Source organism: Miscanthus floridulus, chromosome 5, assembly GCF_019320115.1.
Source record: "Miscanthus floridulus cultivar M001 chromosome 5, ASM1932011v1, whole genome shotgun sequence".
NCBI classification, from domain to species: Eukaryota; Viridiplantae; Streptophyta; class Magnoliopsida; order Poales; family Poaceae; genus Miscanthus; species Miscanthus floridulus.
In genome coordinates, this window is record NC_089584.1 from 99,701,088 (window position 1) to 99,719,114 (window position 18,027).

At 45.6% G+C, this 18,027-nt stretch overlaps 1 long non-coding RNA gene across 1 annotated transcript; it reads left to right on the forward strand.

The window, feature by feature from the left end:
• Positions 1-17,295: 17,295 nt before the first annotated feature.
• LOC136452762 (uncharacterized) lies at positions 17,296-17,934 on the forward strand. Its single transcript, XR_010758894.1, has 3 exons — positions 17,296-17,432; positions 17,528-17,722; positions 17,805-17,934. It is a non-coding gene; the product is annotated as an uncharacterized lncRNA (long non-coding RNA).
• The last annotated feature ends 93 nt before the right edge of the window (positions 17,935-18,027 follow it).

Here is an 18,027-nt window from a genome sequence, read left to right on the forward strand (position 1 = left end):
CAACAACAACACAAGTCAAAGCCAAAGACAAAGAGATGTTTTGAGTGTGGATAAGAAGGCCACTTTGCCCATGAATGCCAAACTCCACCACCACAACCCTTGCTCAAGCATGCTAGACCTTTTGCTTTCAATGCTCATTACATGCTTAGAAAAGATTCTAGTGGGAAGATGAAACTCATGTTCTTAGGACCTCCCAACAAGAATAGGCCTAAGAAAATTTGGGTAGCAAAGTCACTTGTTGAGAAGGTGAAGGCCCCTCAACAAATTTGGGTTCCTAAAGCTTAATCTCTTGTGTGTAGGTGAACTACAAGACCGATGGAAGTCATTGGGTAATTGATAGTGGTTGCACACAACATATGACCGGTGATCCTTTTATGTTCACCTCACTAGATGAAGAAGTAGATGAACAAGAAAGAATCATATTTGGAGATAATTCAAAGGGCAAGGTTAAAGGATTGGGTAAAGTGGCAATATCAAATGATCATTCTATCTCAAATGTGCTATATGTTACTTTTATTGAGCTTCAACTTGCTATCTATTGGACAATTGTGTGATCTTGGCTTCCAATGCTTGTTTACCGAGAAGGAAATTGTTGTATCTAAGAAGGATGATGATCAAGTGATATTCAAAGGATTTAGATACAACAACCTATATCTAGTGGATTTTACCTCTGAAGATGCTAATTTGAAGACTTGTCTATTCACCAAAACAACACTTGGGTGGCTATGGCATAGAAGACTTGCTCATGTTGGGATGAGCTCACTCAAGAAGCTAATGAAGAATAATTTGGTGAGAGGGTTGAAGGATGTGAAGTTTGAAAAGGACAAGCTTTGTAGTGCATGTCAAGCTGGCAAGCAAGTTGCAAAAACTCATCCAACAAAAGCTTTAATGTCAACCACAAGAGTGCTAGAGCTTCTTCACATGGACTTATTTGGACCTACAACATACAAGAGTTTAGGAGGAAATCTTTATTGTCTTCTAATTGTTGATGACTATTTAAGATACACATGGGTGTTCCTCCTTCATGACAAATCTGAAGTTGCATCATACTTCAAGAAGTTTGCCAAGAGAGCACAAAATGAATTTGAAGTGAAGCTCAAGAAGATTAGAAGTGACAACGACAAAGAATTTGACAACACAAAGATAGAAGCCTATTGTGATGAAGTTGGGATCAAGCATGAGGTCTCTACAACATATACTCCTCAACAAAATGATGTAGTGGAGAGAAAGAACCAGGCATTGATCACACTAGTAAGAACAATACTTGATGAGTACAACACCCCCGAAGCTCTATGGGTGGAAGCTATCAACACCGCATGCTATGCATCCAACCGCCTATTCCTTCAAAAGTTTCTTGGCAAGACACCTTATGAGTTGCTCAATGGGAAGAAGTCGGACGTCTCCTTCTTTAGGGTGTTTGGTTACAAATGCTACATCTACAAGAAGTGACAACACCTAGAGAAGTTTCAAAGACGTTATGATATTGGTTTTCTTGTTGGTTACTCATTAAAGTCCAAAGCATATAGAGTATTTAATCATGCCACCGGCTTGGTTGAAGAAACATATGATGTGGAATTTGATGAATCTAACGGCTCCCAAGGAGCACATGAGAATCTTGATGATGTAGGTGATAAACCATTAAGGAAGGCTATGAACAACATTCCAATTGAAGACATCAAGCCTAATGATGATGAAGATGATGTACAAGTGATCAATCCACCTTCTTCATCAAGTGTGCCACAAGATGGTGATAAAGATAGGAGAGTAGAAAATGAAGACATTCATGTCTCCCATGAGCAAATGGTGACACAAGCACATAATATTGATGCTCCACAACCTCCTCCTCAAGTGATTGATAGAAGAAATTCACCTCTACTACAAGCTCATCCACAAGACCTCATCATAGGGAGTCCATCAAAGGGAGTAATGACTCACTCTCAAAAGCCTGCTTCATTTATTGAACATTACTCTTTTGTCTCTTACTTTGAGCCTACTAAGGTAGAAGAAGCTCTTCAAGATCTGGATTGGATAAATGCCATGCATGAAGAGTTGAACAACTTCACTTGCAATAAAGGTGGACTCTTGAAGAGCGACCACAAGGTGCAAGAGTCATTGGAACAAAGTGGGTGTTCCGCAACAATCAAGATAATCAAGGCATTATTGTGAGGAACAAGGTAAGACTAGTTGCAAAGGGGTTCTCTCAAGTTGAAGGTTTGGATTTTAGAGAGACCTTTGCACTGGTTGCAAGACTAGAAGCCATTTGTATCCTCCTTGCATATGCATCACATCATAAAATGAAATTATATCAAATGGATATGAAAAGTGCATTTTTAAATGGCTTTATTAATGAACTAGTCTATGTTGATCAATCTCCCTGGTTTGAAAACTCTAGATATCCTAATCATATTTATAGGTTGTCTAAGGCGCTATATGGGCTTAAGCAAGCTCTAAGAGCTTGGTATGATCGCCTTTGAGACTTCTTCATTGTGAAGGGCTTCACCATTAGGAAGGTCAACACCACACTATTCACCAAGAAGCTTGATGGACATATCTTCATTTGTCAAGTGTATATTGATGATATCATCTTTGGATCATCAAATGAAGATTCTTGCAAAAAGTTTGGTGAATTGATGTCGAAGGAGTTCGAGATGTCAATGGTTGGAGAACTTACATTCTTTCTTGTTTTTCAAGTCAAGCAAATGAGAGAAGGGATTTTCATCTCTCAAGAGAAATATACAAATGATCTTCTCAAGAGATTCAAGATGGATGAATATAAGCCAATCAAGACACCAATGCCAACTAATGGACATCTCGACCTAGATGAGGGAGGTAACACGGTTGATTAAACTCTCTACCGCTCTATGATTGGTAGCTTGTTATATTTAACCGCATCTAGGTCTGACATCATGTTTAGTGTGTGTATGTGTGCTAGATTTCAAGCTAATCCTAAGGAAACTTATTTGATTGCCGTTAAAAGAATCCTTAGGTATCTTAAGCACACACCAAACATTGGTCTTTGGTATCCCAAAGGAGCTATATTTGAATTAGTTGGCTATTCCGATTTGGATTATGCCGGTTGTAAAGTTGATAGAAAAAGCACATCCGAAGGGTGCCATTTGCTTGGTAGATCACTTGTGTCTTGGTCCTCCAAGAAACAAAATAGTGTGGCTTTGTCCACCGTCAAAGCGGAATATATTGCCGCGGGTGATTGTTGTGCACAAATACTTTATATGAAACAAACTTTGCTAGACAATGGTGTAGTTCTAGAAAAGGTACCTCTTTTGTGCGACAATGAAAGTGCAGTAAAACTTGCAAATAATCCAGTTCAACACTCTCGCACCAAGCACATAGATATCCGCCATCACTTTCTTAGAGATTATGTTGCAAAGAATGATATTTCATTAGAAGGTGTAAGGACCGAGGATCAATTGACGGATATCTTCACTAAACCACTAGATGAGGCGACTGTTTGTCGATTGCGGAATGAGCTCAATGTTCTTGATTTTAGCAACTTCACTAAAAAATGAGCTTGTGTTGTCCTTTGCATTACATTGTAATATACAACATGTTTACTTTATGGTAATGCACTTAGGGCTTGTCTAACATGGTTAAGATAACCGCCGTAAAGCGTGTGAAGAAGCTTAACCTTAGATCAAACTTGACAAGCAACTAGACTTACTTTTCAAGTATTGCATTGCATATGTATGAATGTTGCTTTGTCGTTTATCTTCAATTGCCCTCTCATTGCCCATTTTCTTAAAAAGAATTATAGCCTAAGGCAAAATATTTTGAAAAATGAGGGTTTGAGAGAGGTCACTCATATCAGTCCTAATTGGTGTTTATTTGGATCTTATTGAAGTTGGGACTTGATTGGGAATAGGCAGCATGAAAGACTTTGAAGATTTGCTGGAAAAAGAGTGATCGGACGCTGCACTGGACTCTGAAGTCCAGCGTCCGGTTAGTTCATAGGAGGTGAACCTGCTACGATGGAGTGACCAGACTCTGTTGTTCAACGTCCGATCAAGTAAAGGTGATCAAGGCAGTGAGGATCAGACTCTAGCTACATCCGATTGGGGTTCACCGGACGCGTCCGGTCACAGCTCCAGAGGTTTTGGACCTCTCTAAAGTCGACCAGACTCTAGGTGGCAGCGTCCGGTCGTTGCCATCGGAGCATCCAGTCAGTAGATAACGTGTGGGTTCTGAACTCTCTGTTCTTTCCTTATCTGTCACGGTGGGCCACCTCATATAACCGTAGCGTCACCTTGACCTAGCCCCACATCCGCGCCGACATCATCGAACCCTAGCCACGCTGTGCTCCACGCCGCCACATCCCGTGCTGCTCCCTTGCTAGCGCCTCGGTTGCGCACCATCGATGCGCTAGCGCCGCCGCACTGCTGAAAGCTCTAGTTTGGTTTTGGTTAATTGATGAAACCCTAAGTGCTAACCTAGTTTATCAAAGTGATTATGAGATAGGTAGCACTACTCCAAGTGATGAAGCAATGACGAAGATCATGACAATGGTGATAGCATGGTGATGATCAAATGTTTGAACTTGGAAAAGAAGAAAGAGAAAAACAAAAGGCTCAAGGCAAAGGTATAAAATGTAGGAGCCATTTTGTTTTAGTGATCAAGACACTTAGTGAGTGTGATCATATTTAGGATAGATAGCCATACTATTAAGAGGAGTGAAACTCATATCGGAATGCGGTTATCAAAGTGCCACTAGATGCTCTAACTCATTGCATATGCATTTAGGATCTAGTGGAGTGCTAACACCCTTGATAATATTTGTGAAAAAATGCTAACACATGTGCGCAAGGTGTTTGCAGGGTTGAGATGGATTCGGCGCTTTTGGGAAAATGAAATGTCTATTTTCTATTGCGCCGGATGCAAAATTCTTGGTGGTTGGCACACTTGAGCAAGGGTGAAGAAGTTAGAGTTGAAATGGAGTTGATCGAAATGATGCTGGCGTCGGTCTACTGACCGGACGCTGGGTCACTCAGCGACCGGACACTGAAAGGCTGCGTCCGGTCGAGCTATCAGATGGCACAGTGGGTACGGTTGAGCACCGGACGCTGGTCTGCGTCCGGTCAAGGTGGACCGGACGCGTCCGGTCGAAAAAACATGCCTCGGGGAGCTTACTGGAAACGACCGGACGCTGGGGCTTCAGCGTCCGGTCAGTTTTATCGAACGTGTCCGGTCATGCTCGGGAGCTTACTAGAAACGACCGGACGCTGGGGCTTCAGTGTCCGGTCAGTTTTGACCGGAGCGTCCGGTCAGCTTCGTAGCCGTTGAAATCTGACGAACAGCATTTGAAGCTGGTGACGCGTGGCGTCCATCGAACGACCGGACGCTGAGGGCCAGCGTCCGGTCAGTATGACCGGAGCGTCCGGTCAGAGCGCGTTTTGCCCAGTGAAGGGGTATAACGGCTCTATTTGATGGGGGCTCTATATATAGCCCCATGGCCGGCTCAAGGGAGCTCTCTTGCACATTTTCATTGACATAGCAACCTTGTGAGCTTAGCCAAAGTCCTCCCACTCATCTCCATCATTGATCCATCATCATTGTGAGATTGGGAGAGAATCCAAGTGCATTGCTTGAGTGATTGCATCTAGAGGCACTTGGTATTCGTGTTGCGCTGCGGATTTCGCTTGTTTCTCTTGGTGGTTGCCACCACCTAGACGGTTGGAGCAGCGGTGGAGGATCGGCACGAGTTGGTGATTGTTCGTGGCCGCCTTCGGTGATTGTGAGGGGAGTTGTACCTTCCCCGGCGGAGTGCCGAAAGGTAACTCTAGTAAATTGCTCATGTCATTGAGTTACCTCACTTGTGGGTCGGTTCTTGCGGTGTCCAATCGTGTGGACGAGGTTTGTGAAACACCTCTTAGCCGCCGAACCACCAAGTGTTGGTCGACACAACGGGGACGTAGCGTGTTGGCAAGCACGTGAACCTCGGGAGAAAATCGATTGTCTCTCTTCTTTGTCATTCTCCCGGTGATTGGCTATATATTCATCTTGTGATTGGTTCATCCCCTACACGTCGGTATAATCACTCTACTCACTCATTTACATTCTTGCAAACTAGTTGATACAAGCTCTTTAGTGTAATTAGAATTGAGAGCTTGCTTTATTATTTACATTCATCTAGTTGAGCTCTTTAGAGTAGCAAGGTTGAGAGCTCTTAGTGAGTAATTACATAGCTAGTTTGTGTGCCTAAGTATTCATTGCAACTAGAATTGTTGGATAGGTGGCTTGCAACCCTTGTAGAGCTAGAGCAAGTTTGCATTGCGCTATTTGTCATACTAATCAAATTGCTCTAGTTGATTTGTAGATTTTTAAATAGGCTATTCACCCCCCCTCTAGCCATATTAGGACCTTTCAACCGCGCCTTCCCAAGCCCGCGCGCCCCGCTCGCCACCAAGTTCGCGCCGCCATAGCTTGGCCACGCTATGCTCTAGCGCCGCCCGCAGCACATCAGCGCCATCGTGCCAACTCCCTGCGCCATCACCTCACGCCAGCGCCTCCCCTACCACATTACTCCATGCGCCAGTACCTACATTGTATTGCTCGGCCGCCGTACTTCACCGAAACCCTAACCCTAGGCGTTTCCCAGTGGTGCCCTCATGATTCATTCCTCTGCTTTACGGATCATTGGTTCATCAGGTAGCAAGCCTTCGATTCCAATTTCGTACCTAATTGCTTGCTTCTTAGGGTTTCGTATCTCTAGATTTATTGTAATTATTCATATATCCGATCTATTCCATCTTGTAGTGAGTCGGTGTTTCTGAGGTCTCAGTGGCTGTTGTCAGTCAACTCGGGGCTAAGCTCACGAGTACGGATCGAGGCCAAGCCTCGGAAGTGACAGTTGGCAGTTGATCTTTGTTAGCGGTAATTGTTCTTTTCAGCTCCATCAGATGGCTCATGTCAAGAATACCAGAGGAGGTCCCAATGATGATGATCCGAGGCCCCCGCCTCGCTAGCCTATAGATGCAAAAGGCAAGGCGATGAAGAAGCTAGCGATGAAGAAGCGCAAGTACCCTGATGTAAATACAGCGAGAGCAGCCGCAGTTGTAGAGGCCACAGAGCGTGCAGAGAGAGGAGTTGCTAGGAGTGGTGTTGTTATTGCAGATCAGCTTTCACCAGCTCAGAGGGCCACTGTCCAGGAGGTTGAGCATCATCATGGTGGTCAAGCTGGGACAGCCATGGTTGGAGGCCAGCATGTTGCTATTAATGAGAGTCAGCCTCAGGGGGAGTCACAGCAGTAGCCACAGCCAGCAGAGCAGACTCAGGAGGGAGAGCAGACCAAGGAGACAAAGTAGGCACCTTAGCCACAGTTATGCTGCTTTGGTCGTACCCATGCTCCAGTCACATTGAGGCTAGAGACACAACGGAGGGGTTCTCATCCACCTCCTAGACCACAGGGTCTACCTCTAATGACTCATCTAGATTTGAGGACCGCCACGGCTAAGCAGGTGCAACAACTAAGATTTGTGGACTTTGAGCAGTGGTTCCCGCCGAGGAGAGATGACCGAGCTTCAGAGGGCTTCTACACACCACTGCAGGAAGATTTTTATAATACATATCTTAACAGTGGGGTAGTTTTCAGATCTCAGAGGGTGTGCAACATTGAGTCCATAGTAGGAGCAGCTAGAGAGCATATTCGCCCTTACCTATCTTACCTGCCAGAGCTGACAGATTTACTTGGATGGACATGCTTATATGTTCCATCTTGGGTCCGTGAGTTTTATGCTACACTCTGGATTGACCCGCAGCACAGATTTATACACTTTGCATTCAGAGACAGAGATTACAGGCTGATGAGCTTTAGGGTCAAAGAGATTCTTAGGCTTCAGGAGTAGCCCATCCGGCTACATGAGGTTTGCTATGGACATACAACGCCTCTCAGACGCCCTCATGGCGGTTTGGTACCTCCTACAGATTTGGTCCGCCATTACTTCACAGAGCCTTTCAGTGAGGGGTCGAGTAGGACACCTAGTGATCTCACTCCTACTGCTAGAGTGCTTGATGCTATTATAAAGAGGACCCTGCTTTCGAGGATGGGGTATCACAAGGGCTTCACTCGCATACAGTTATGGCTACTGAACTCTCTAATGCAACAGACTGTGTTTGATATTTAGGATCTCCTTCTATCAGAGATGGAGGATACTATTGCAGAGGGGTCATAGGCAGCTGTCATATGCTCACTAGATTATATTCCTAATCCACAGGGCAGTTACTGTGAGGTCACCTAAGATGCTGGCAGAGTATAGTGGTGTTACTATAGAGTTCTCTGTATACAATATGACTCAGATGATCCGCCATAGTGCATGAGGACACCTAGCCAGTTATGTCATCGTCTAGAGGTGCCAGAGACTACAGCCCAGTAGGATGAGACCATCAGGGGCATAGCAGCTACTAAGGAGGAGCAGTTAGATGCTCAGCAGGAGGGGATGGTTGAGAGCGACCCTAGCGACAGCTTAGATGATGACTATCGGGATATTCCTTAGATGTCTCCTCGACGACATGACCATGAGGCTGGTAGCTCTAGTTTAGCTCCACCTACACCACAGACAGACCCCGCTCTACTTGCTATCATTGAGCAGATGAGGCAGGATTAGGCTCGCCAGGCCTAGGAGACTGCTGCTATATTTGCACAGTTTCAGACTAGGTAGGATGAGTTGCAGCGACAGTAGCAGGCGATCTAGCAGCAGTAGTAGGCTATACAGCAGCAGCAGCAGGCCATGCATTAGCAACAGCTTCTCATGTAGCAGCAATTACTTGGGTTTATGCAGCATGTTGTGACAGCTATTGGGGCTCCACCGCCACAGCCTTCACCCCAGCTTGGTTAGCCTGCTACCACTTCTATGACTCTAGCTTTCCAGCCCAGTGGGCTTCAGAGTCAGGGACCACCAACACCACAGTTTCCTTCACCTACAGAGAAGGTGTCCCAGTGGTTTGCTTCGCTAGTGCCAGCCCCGTAGTTCACACCTCTTCATACGGGCTTTACTCCGCCTCAGAGTTCGTTAGTGCTCACCCTAGTTTTCAGAAGCCTTGGTGCTTCATTCGGTGAGTTGACGGGGCAACCTACACCGCCAGAGCTACATGTCCTAGGTCCTTTCACAGTTGCACCTATTACCGGGACTATAGAGATGCTCCCTTCGTCAGTTGCATCATCAGAGCAGGCAGCGCTAGTTCTAGATCCGACCCAGACCGCTTCAGTATCGCTTCCAGCTATAGAGGGTCAGACTACTCAGAGCTTAGGATCAGATGATGATGGCACATAGTTCTAGCTCGCTCCTCGTACCTCAGCGCCCGACTTGTCCGCTGTAGCCCCACCGACCGACCCTTAGGTTTTGGTGTTTGATGCCAAAGGGGGAGAGGGATCGAGTATGTTAGACTTAGGGGGAGCGACTTATCTAGGGGGACTTTAGCTTATCTACTATATTTGGTTTTTATGTGTGATACACTATTATGCATTCATGTGTTTACTTTCATGCATCGAACTATATTTATGAGATAGTGATATCTACGTGATTGTGATAGTTATGTGATATGTGACATGTGTGCTCTCTACTTTGAATTATTTATATATCATATCACTTGTACTCATGCTTATTTCATATCTTTTGAGTACATCATGTTGGCTTGGTCCATATAAGCTTGCCTAACTCTTTTGTTCGTATTGTCAAAAGCTTATATGAACCAAGCATGTTGAAAACCTCATCTCTTTCACATACTCGAGTTGGTATTGTCATCAATCACCAAAAGGGGGAGATTAAAAGCATCTAGGCCCCTAGTTAGGTTTCGGTGATTAATGACAATACATAATTACTATGACTAACGTGTGTTTTGCAGAGGCAATTAAGTTTGGTCATGGTAATGGCAATTGATTGGGCAATCATGGTTGTCATGCCCCTACGATGGAAATCATTTCAATTTTCAAAGGATGGACGAGAAGGTTAAGGATGGACTAGTTCTAAGTGTCGTTTGGAGTTGAAGAGACACTTAGAGTAGTTTAGGACTTTGTTTTTTCTTTGGCCATACTATTAAGGGGGTACGGACGGGTAGCTTGACCTAGGTGAGTCTAGTGGGTTAGGTGTGGTGCACACTTGCTAAATCTAGCACTAGGTAGCTCCAAAACAACCCTTAAATCAATTGGAGCAAACATCATTCACATATGATCGAGAGTTGGAAGTGAATGGAGGGTCAAGTGCTGACCGGACGCTGGCGCAGAGTCCGGTCAGTTCATTTGATCAAGGTGAAATTGTCTAGCGCGACCGGACGCTGAGAGGTGAGTGACCAGACGATGGGTGCCAGCGTCCGGTCGACTCCAGTAAGGTTCCAGAGAGAGAAAATTGTGACCGAACACTGTTCAGCATCCGGTCACAACGTAAACACTGGGTTTCGGGGGAGAACTAACCGGAGCGTCCGGTCACCCCGCAGAGGCACATAACGGTTCGTTTTGAACACGGGTGTATAAATACTTCCTCCATTCGTGTGAGGGGGTACTTTTGCTCATTCCAACAGCTGAGAAACACCATTGAGAGTGTCAAGAAGAGCAAGGTCCTATTGAGGTAATTGAGATTTGAGAATCCCAAAGAGAGCCATCATTAGTGAAAGCAAGAGTAGCAAAGTTTGCATCCACCCTTCTCATTAGGCTTGTTGTGGTCAAGTGAGAGTTCGTGCTTGTTACTCTTGGTGATTGCCATCACCTAGATGGCTTGGTGGTGATTGAGAGCTTGGTGATCATCCGATGAAGCTTGTGGATGACCCAACTCAATTTGTGAGCGGTTGTGGGTGATTCACCGCGACGGAGTGTCAAAGAATCAACCCATAAAGAGCACTTGATCCTTGCGCGGATTAAGGGGAAGCTACACTCTTGCGCGGGTGCTCCAACGAGGACTAGTGGGGAGTGGCGACTCTCCGATACCTCGGCAAAATATCGCCGCGTTCCTCCTTCTCTCTACTTTGAGCATTTACTTTGAGCAATTCAATTCTTGTCTTTACATTAATAGAATTGTCATGCTAGAGTAGGATTAAACTTAGGTTGCAAGATTTTTTATGCGGTAGAACATTAGTAACACTTTTTAGACACAAGGGGTAAAGTTGAGCTAACCGTAGGGTTTAATTGTTGCAAAGAAATTTAGAATTAACCTAATTCACCTTCCTCTGTACATCTTGTTCCTGTCAAAGGCCTAAATGGTGCACCTTCCGGGTTGCTATCTAGACACTCTGTTGCTAACGCCTTTGCCCAGATTTGAAGGGACCGTTTCTAGTTGAATCCTTGTCATTCCAAGCTGTGCTGCTCTGATTAGTCCATGGAAGGCTGCCAGAGCTTCAGCATGCAGGGCACTTGCAGCTCTTTGGATGAAACCCGCCCCAATATCTAGCACAGAGCCTGTATTGTCCATTGCCACGTAACCCCAACCCCCTTCCCTGATAAGGTCGAAAACACCGCATCAACATTCAATTTATAGTGTTCTTTCTGTGGAGGCTTTCACTTTGGTTGCTCAGCCTGACTTCGGGTCTTGTTTGAACCATTTAATTTTGCAAACTCATTCAAATGATACTGGACTGCATTGCACACCTCCCCAGCAGCTTGCACTCTTTCTCCCGCATTTGCTTTATTCCTCGTTGTCCACCATCTCCACAGCCAAACCACGATTTTCAGTTGAATATCTAATTCCAATGCCCATATCTTTAGTGCTACTTCCTTCCTTGACTTACAGTTTGCTAAACTACAACGTAGCTCCTCTAAGTGCAACGCTCGCCAACACTCCCGAGCTCCTTTACAGTTAAAAAAGGATGGCCGCAGTCTTTATCGGTTAGATAATTAGGCATTTTCATGGTAAATTTAACGTAGAAATAAAACATCAATAGGTTTGTGATGATATATATGTGCATGTGTATATCACTAACAAACGCTACAACATGCATATATGATATACTGATCGATACAATAAGTACGCAAAGTACTGTAATCACAGAGATAAGATTGTACCCAGCGGAGGGTCCCATGTCGATGGCATAGGAGGCTCCATTCGCACCAGACATAGTGCGTTGCTCGAAGTCGTGGACCACAGTCGATGTAGGAAGATGTTCGTAGTGCAGTCCCACGAACAGTCAACAGGAAGAAGACGGGTTTCGCGAGCGATCACCTCAGACGAGCAGTCGCAGAAGCGCTCCCCAAAAACCTAATCGCCGCACACCCCGTACAAGGTTCGTAGACGAACGAGGGTTCCGAAGGCACCTGCTCTCCCGTAGCTCCGTGTGCGCAGAGGTATGGGACGGGAAAAGCCAAAAGACGGTTCAATCAAAATTAAGATGAATAATTTTCAACCAAATAAGCTGAGTAAACGTTCAGTCAAAATCTCATACGGTATTAAATCATACCACGTTTAATGTTACATGTCATAGAGTTTTATTTGATTTATTAAATATTATACGGACCAAGCTCATAATATATCCACAAAGTCTATTGCACATGGGACACAATGTTTCAGTTTTGACTTTCCATCTTTTCAGGTTTTTTCCGAACTGGCAGGCTGTTGTGGACGAATCGCTAGAAGAACATTTGGACTTTGTTCGGTACTTTCAGCTGCCATATTTTATGCCAAGGGAAATGAGTGTCCGCTGAATCCCCCTCTGTAGACGTCCCAGCTTCCCGACCGGCCTCAGTGTCGCAGATTTGCACAACCAACTTGTGTGCCGATTTGACAGAGAAAAGACCCTTTGAATCAAGTGAAATTTTCGTATTTTGGTCTCTTTTGAAAACAATTTTTAGAAAAATACCAACGCCAAAACATTTTATGAAAATAGATCATTTTAGGCGTCTTAGCACATGACGCCGAGATATGAGGCTCGGCGTCGTGTCACTCGACGCCGAGGTATTGCCACGTCACGGACGACCGGGGTCGTCGTCGACACGTTGGCGCGTGGGTCCGAGATGTCGGCGTCGTGTCAGCCAACGCCAAGTCCCCAACCTCGGCGCGGTTGGACTGCGCGCCGAGCTACTGGCCCCATCCGGTGCGCGGCCCAGGCGGCCCAACAAAGCACGGTGGCCCAGAAGCTCGGCGTTGGGTCACTTAACGCCGAGCCTCCAGATCTCGGCGTGGCTCGACTCAACGCCGAGGTCTGGACCCTTTAGGCCGCGCCGATGCCCCTTCTTCTTCGTCCCTTCATTCTGAAACCGCCGACCTCCCTCTCTTTCTCTTCTCCCCTGCGCCGCCAGCAAACCCTAACCTCCAAAATCGACCCCCGGTGCCACGATCTCGGCTCCCGAAGCTTCCTCGAGGTAATGGTCCCTCCCCTCCTCCATTCTATCCGTGTAGATGTGCTTACATTGTCCCTAATCATGTGGAATCATGGTTGTTTGGTGATTTGTTATATTTGTGTTTGCATTTGCAAAAGGTATGGCTTAGGATGATTGAGTGTATTGTTGTTTAACTGTTTTATGTGATGAACATGTTAGGTTAGTTTGGTTTCTAGTTATTTTGGTTATTAGGGTTATTTGTTTATTGTAGGTGTCATTAGGGTTAGTTATTTGTTGGTCATTAGGGTTACTATGTATTTTATTTATTTGTTGGTCATTACATTTCAATTTGTTATGACTAGAAATGATTATGTTGTTGGGGTTGAAACACGATGAAATGATATATTTTAGTTTCTACTTATTGGATTGAAATATATTCATATGTGACACTACTTGTTGTGTGATGGCTGTAGATGGATAAATTAGTGAGGTTGCATCATGGAGGCCGTATTGTTAGGACAAGAGATGATAGTTTGGAATTTCTGGACATGTGTGAGGAGTTGTTGATTTTTTCTGAAACACCATCTTTGACCCAGTTAGTGGAGCGAGTGAAGGTTAAGTTAGGCTGGAATGAAGGAGACGTGCATGTTCAGTTTGAAGGTGTCATAGATGTTGGGTCATCGAAGGGTCCTCAGATCAAGTGGTTGCTCAAAATTACAAGCGAGACTGAATGGAATGATTACAAGGCAGTTGTATTGGCCTCAGAAGTGCGATCTTTGGATTTAGTAGTAAGTAAGGAGTCCGGCTTAGGAAATGATAACTTCGAAGCATGGCCATCTTCCCCCGCTCACATAGGTTATGGTCCTTTGCCTGAAGAAGAAATACTTGTCACACAACTAGGCTACGGTGGAGATGAGGAAGAGAATCCGGTTGCCGATGGTGAGGGCAATCATGATAGTGATGAAGAGGATGATGATTATGTAATTGTTGATGCAGAAGAAGGTTTGGACGACGCTAGCGGAGACTTTTCTATTGAGGATGAGCTTAGCGACGAAGATGATCTTAGTAGTGAAGAAGACTTTGGTGATGCTAGGGCTACGAACCGTTTTGACATGGAGATAGCTGGAGATGATGAGTCCTTCGTAGAGGAGATAGCCGAAGACTCTGATGACGATCGCCCTGTTGGTCGTCTGAATTTTAGGGAAATAGAGATATTGTCTAGGGTCTTGCCTTGGAGAGATCCACTAGTTGGTGATTTCGAGGACCTTAGCCATGGTCATAGGGCAGTAGCTGATGGTGGGCCAAGTGATACAACTGTGCCTGATGTTAGCGGTTGCCTCATCATACGGAAGGGCATATTGTTTGCTACCATGGATGAGTTGAAATCATGGTTGTAAGAGTACTCCATTGTACACAACCGACCTTTTAGGGTCATCAATTCTTTCAAGGAGAAGAGGTACATTGTTGCTTGTGAAGAACAACAGTGTGGTTGGAGAGTATGTGCTAGGAAGACGAAGGCAGGCAAATGGAAGATTACCTCAGTGAAGCAACCATATGTTTGTGCCACTGCTGAGGCAGAAGAGAACCATCTGCAGCTCAATTCTAGGTTCATTGCAAGGCAATTATGCCCCGTGGTGAAGCATATGCCAACCATTACGGTATCTGCGTTGGTTGAGATCATCTTCCAATGGTACAATTACTATGTCAAGTATGGGAAAGCATGGAGGGCAAAGCAGCGTGCACTGGAAATAATATTTGGAAATTAGGAAGAAGCTTATGAGCGCCTCCCTGTAATGTTGAACGCAATGAGGGCTGTAAATCCTGGGATGCACTTCGAGTATTTACCTAAGGAGGGTGAAACAAGGAATGGTAGCCAGGTATTTGGAAGGGTGTTTTGGGCGTTCGAGCAGAGCATCAAAGCATTCAAGCATTGTAGGCCCGTCGTCTCAATTGATGGGACCTTTCTTATAGGGAAATTTGAAGGCACAATGCTTATTTGTATTGGAACAGATGCAGAGGACCAGCTTGTGCCATTGGCCTTTGCGATTGTTTGGAAGGAGGACATGGATAGTTGGTGTTGGTTTCTCAGGCTAGTAAGACAAGTGGTAATTGGTCTAGGACGTGATGTTTGTGTGATATCTGATAGGCATGCTGGCATTTTGAATGCCGTAGAACAAGAGATTCCTGGTTACGGCCAAATACATCACCGGTGGTGCACCAGACACCTTGCTCAGAATCTTATAAGGCGTGATCACACAAAGGACAACTTCAAATTATTTGAGGAGGTTTGTAGGCAGCAAGAGGTTCAATTATTCAAAGACAAGTTAGATGCCCTGAAGTTAGCCACAAATGTTGATGGCAGGCAATTCTTGAGCGAGTTGATGGCGTCGAAGGATAAGTGGTCACTTGCATATGACACGGGTGGTTGGAGATGGGGCTTCATGACTAGTAACATGGCAGAGATGTTCAACAGCCTTCTAAGAGGTTGTCGTGGTCTGCCTATGACTGCTATTGCCTTATTCACCTTCTACAAGTTGAATTCTTAGTTCGTTTCAAGGAAGAAGCATGCGAGGTCTCTATGGACAGCAAGCAAAGCTTAGCCACTTTTAGCATCTCAGGAACTAGCTTTCTCAAAGAAAAAGTCTAAATGATAGAAGGGTTAATGTTTTGATCCGATCAACCATGGATATGAGATTCTAGAGGGTGGCGGAACTAACATTGGTGGTGAAGACCGGGGTGCTCGAAAACATAAAGTAGTGATCAATGAGAACAAGTGTACGTGTGGAAAACCGATCATATACCATAGGCCTTGCTCCCACATGATTACAGCCTGTCGCCTTAGACGTGTTGACCCTAAGGTCCCTCCCCGTATGGCCGCGGAGTTCTCTTTGAGGAACCTAACGAGCACCTAGAATCCTCAGTTCGAGCCATTTCTTGACGAGAGTCAATGGCCTACTTATGATGGCCCCAAGTATGTGGCTGATCTTGGTTTACTCTGGAAGAGTAGAGGACCTAGGCGGTGGAAGCGGTTCAGGATGGACATGGACCGAGCCACGAAAGGTAGATCAACCACGAGTAAAGTTGGGAGACATTTTGTAGAGAACACCCAAAAGAGCCGTTGCTCTGGTTGCCATAAGCCGGGCCACAATAAGAGAAAATGTCCTAAACTACTTAGACAACAGGTATCCACCAAGCTAGCTACTAGAATTACTTTGTGTAATGGTACATTGGTTTACTTTTGTTTTTTTATTTTTATGTTACTTTGTACCACATACACATGCTTTAACTTATACTAATGGTTTGGCATTGCTTTTGTTGCAGGATGGATCGGTTCCCCCTTCTTGATCCAAGGTTCGATGAGCACCACCGGGCTCGGAGGATCGAGAACGGAGAGTTATATTCAACAATTCGTATGAAAACATTGCATTGTTCATGTTTTGCTCTATAGTCCATGCTCTTTATAAAGTGACATGAACTAATACTTTTTCATGCTTGTCTTTTTTTGCAGGTTTTGAATGTGCTGAGGCCAATGACACATGAGGCCTCTATGACCATGGTCTACGACGAGAGGTACACGCCCCTCCTGAAGCTGGCGAACCTTGCTACCGTTGCTCATGTATGTCGTCGAGGCACGCCACCTTTCAACCTAGTGGCGCTGACGGCGTTGATAGATCGGTGGCGTCCGGAGACACACAGCTTTCACCTACCATGCGGGGAGATGACGGTCACTCTCGAGGACGTTGCCATGATCCTTGGAGTCAAAATCCGAGGATTCCCAGTGACAGGAGACACGGAGTCTGAAGGATGGCAGCAGCGGGTTGAGCACTTCTTGGGACGGCCCCTAGCGGCAGTTGAGGCTGGCAAGAAATGGCGCAGCAGTGGGGTGTCCCTAAGGTGGCTTCGTCAGTAGTTTTGGGAGTGCCCACCCAACGTAGACGCCGAGACCGTGACATACTACTGTCAGGCCTACGCCCTCCACATGTTAGGTACAGTTCTCTTCCCTGACGGCACTGGAGACACGGCGTCCTGGATGTACATCCCATGCCTTTTGAACTGGGAGGATGCCGGCAATAGGAGTTGGGGCTCGGCTATACTTGCCTTCCTGTACCGTCAGCTTTGCGAGGCTTGCCGCCGTCCTGGAGGCGCGCACGCTACAATGTCAGGGTGCATCACACTGTTGTAGGTAATAAAGCAAAGTTGTACAAGTTTCCACTACAATTCAATGTTTTTTCTTAACAAAAGTGATTAACATTCATGTTTCCACTCTTTTTTTTGTAGATTTGGATGTGGGAGAGGCTTCCAGTTGGGAGACCACATCAGCTTGATCCCCCACAACCTTGGTTTCCTCAAGGAGACGCAGTTGTCGCCCCTACCGTGGCACACCTCTACGAGCGAGCCCACGGAACATACCACGTGTCACGCCACGCGTACATCAGCTTCACCAATGAGCTGGACACCCTTTTGCCACAGCATGTAAGTTTCCCACCCTTTTGTTCTAATCGAGGATATGTGCACAAATTGAGCGTCGACTAGTTGATGACGACATTGTGTACAGGTTCAATGGCGCCCATATCGGCGGAGGCAAGTAACGGATCTCAACTTGAGCGCCTTGTGCATGGCAGACGAGGACGTCTGGACGATGAGGACCCCCCTTATTTGTTTCTATGCAGTGGAGTACCATCTCCCTCACCGTGTAGCACGACAGTTTGGTAGGCTGCAGCCTTCTCCGCCCGATGATTTCTCCATCGGTTGGCAGCTCCACAAGTATGTAACATGCA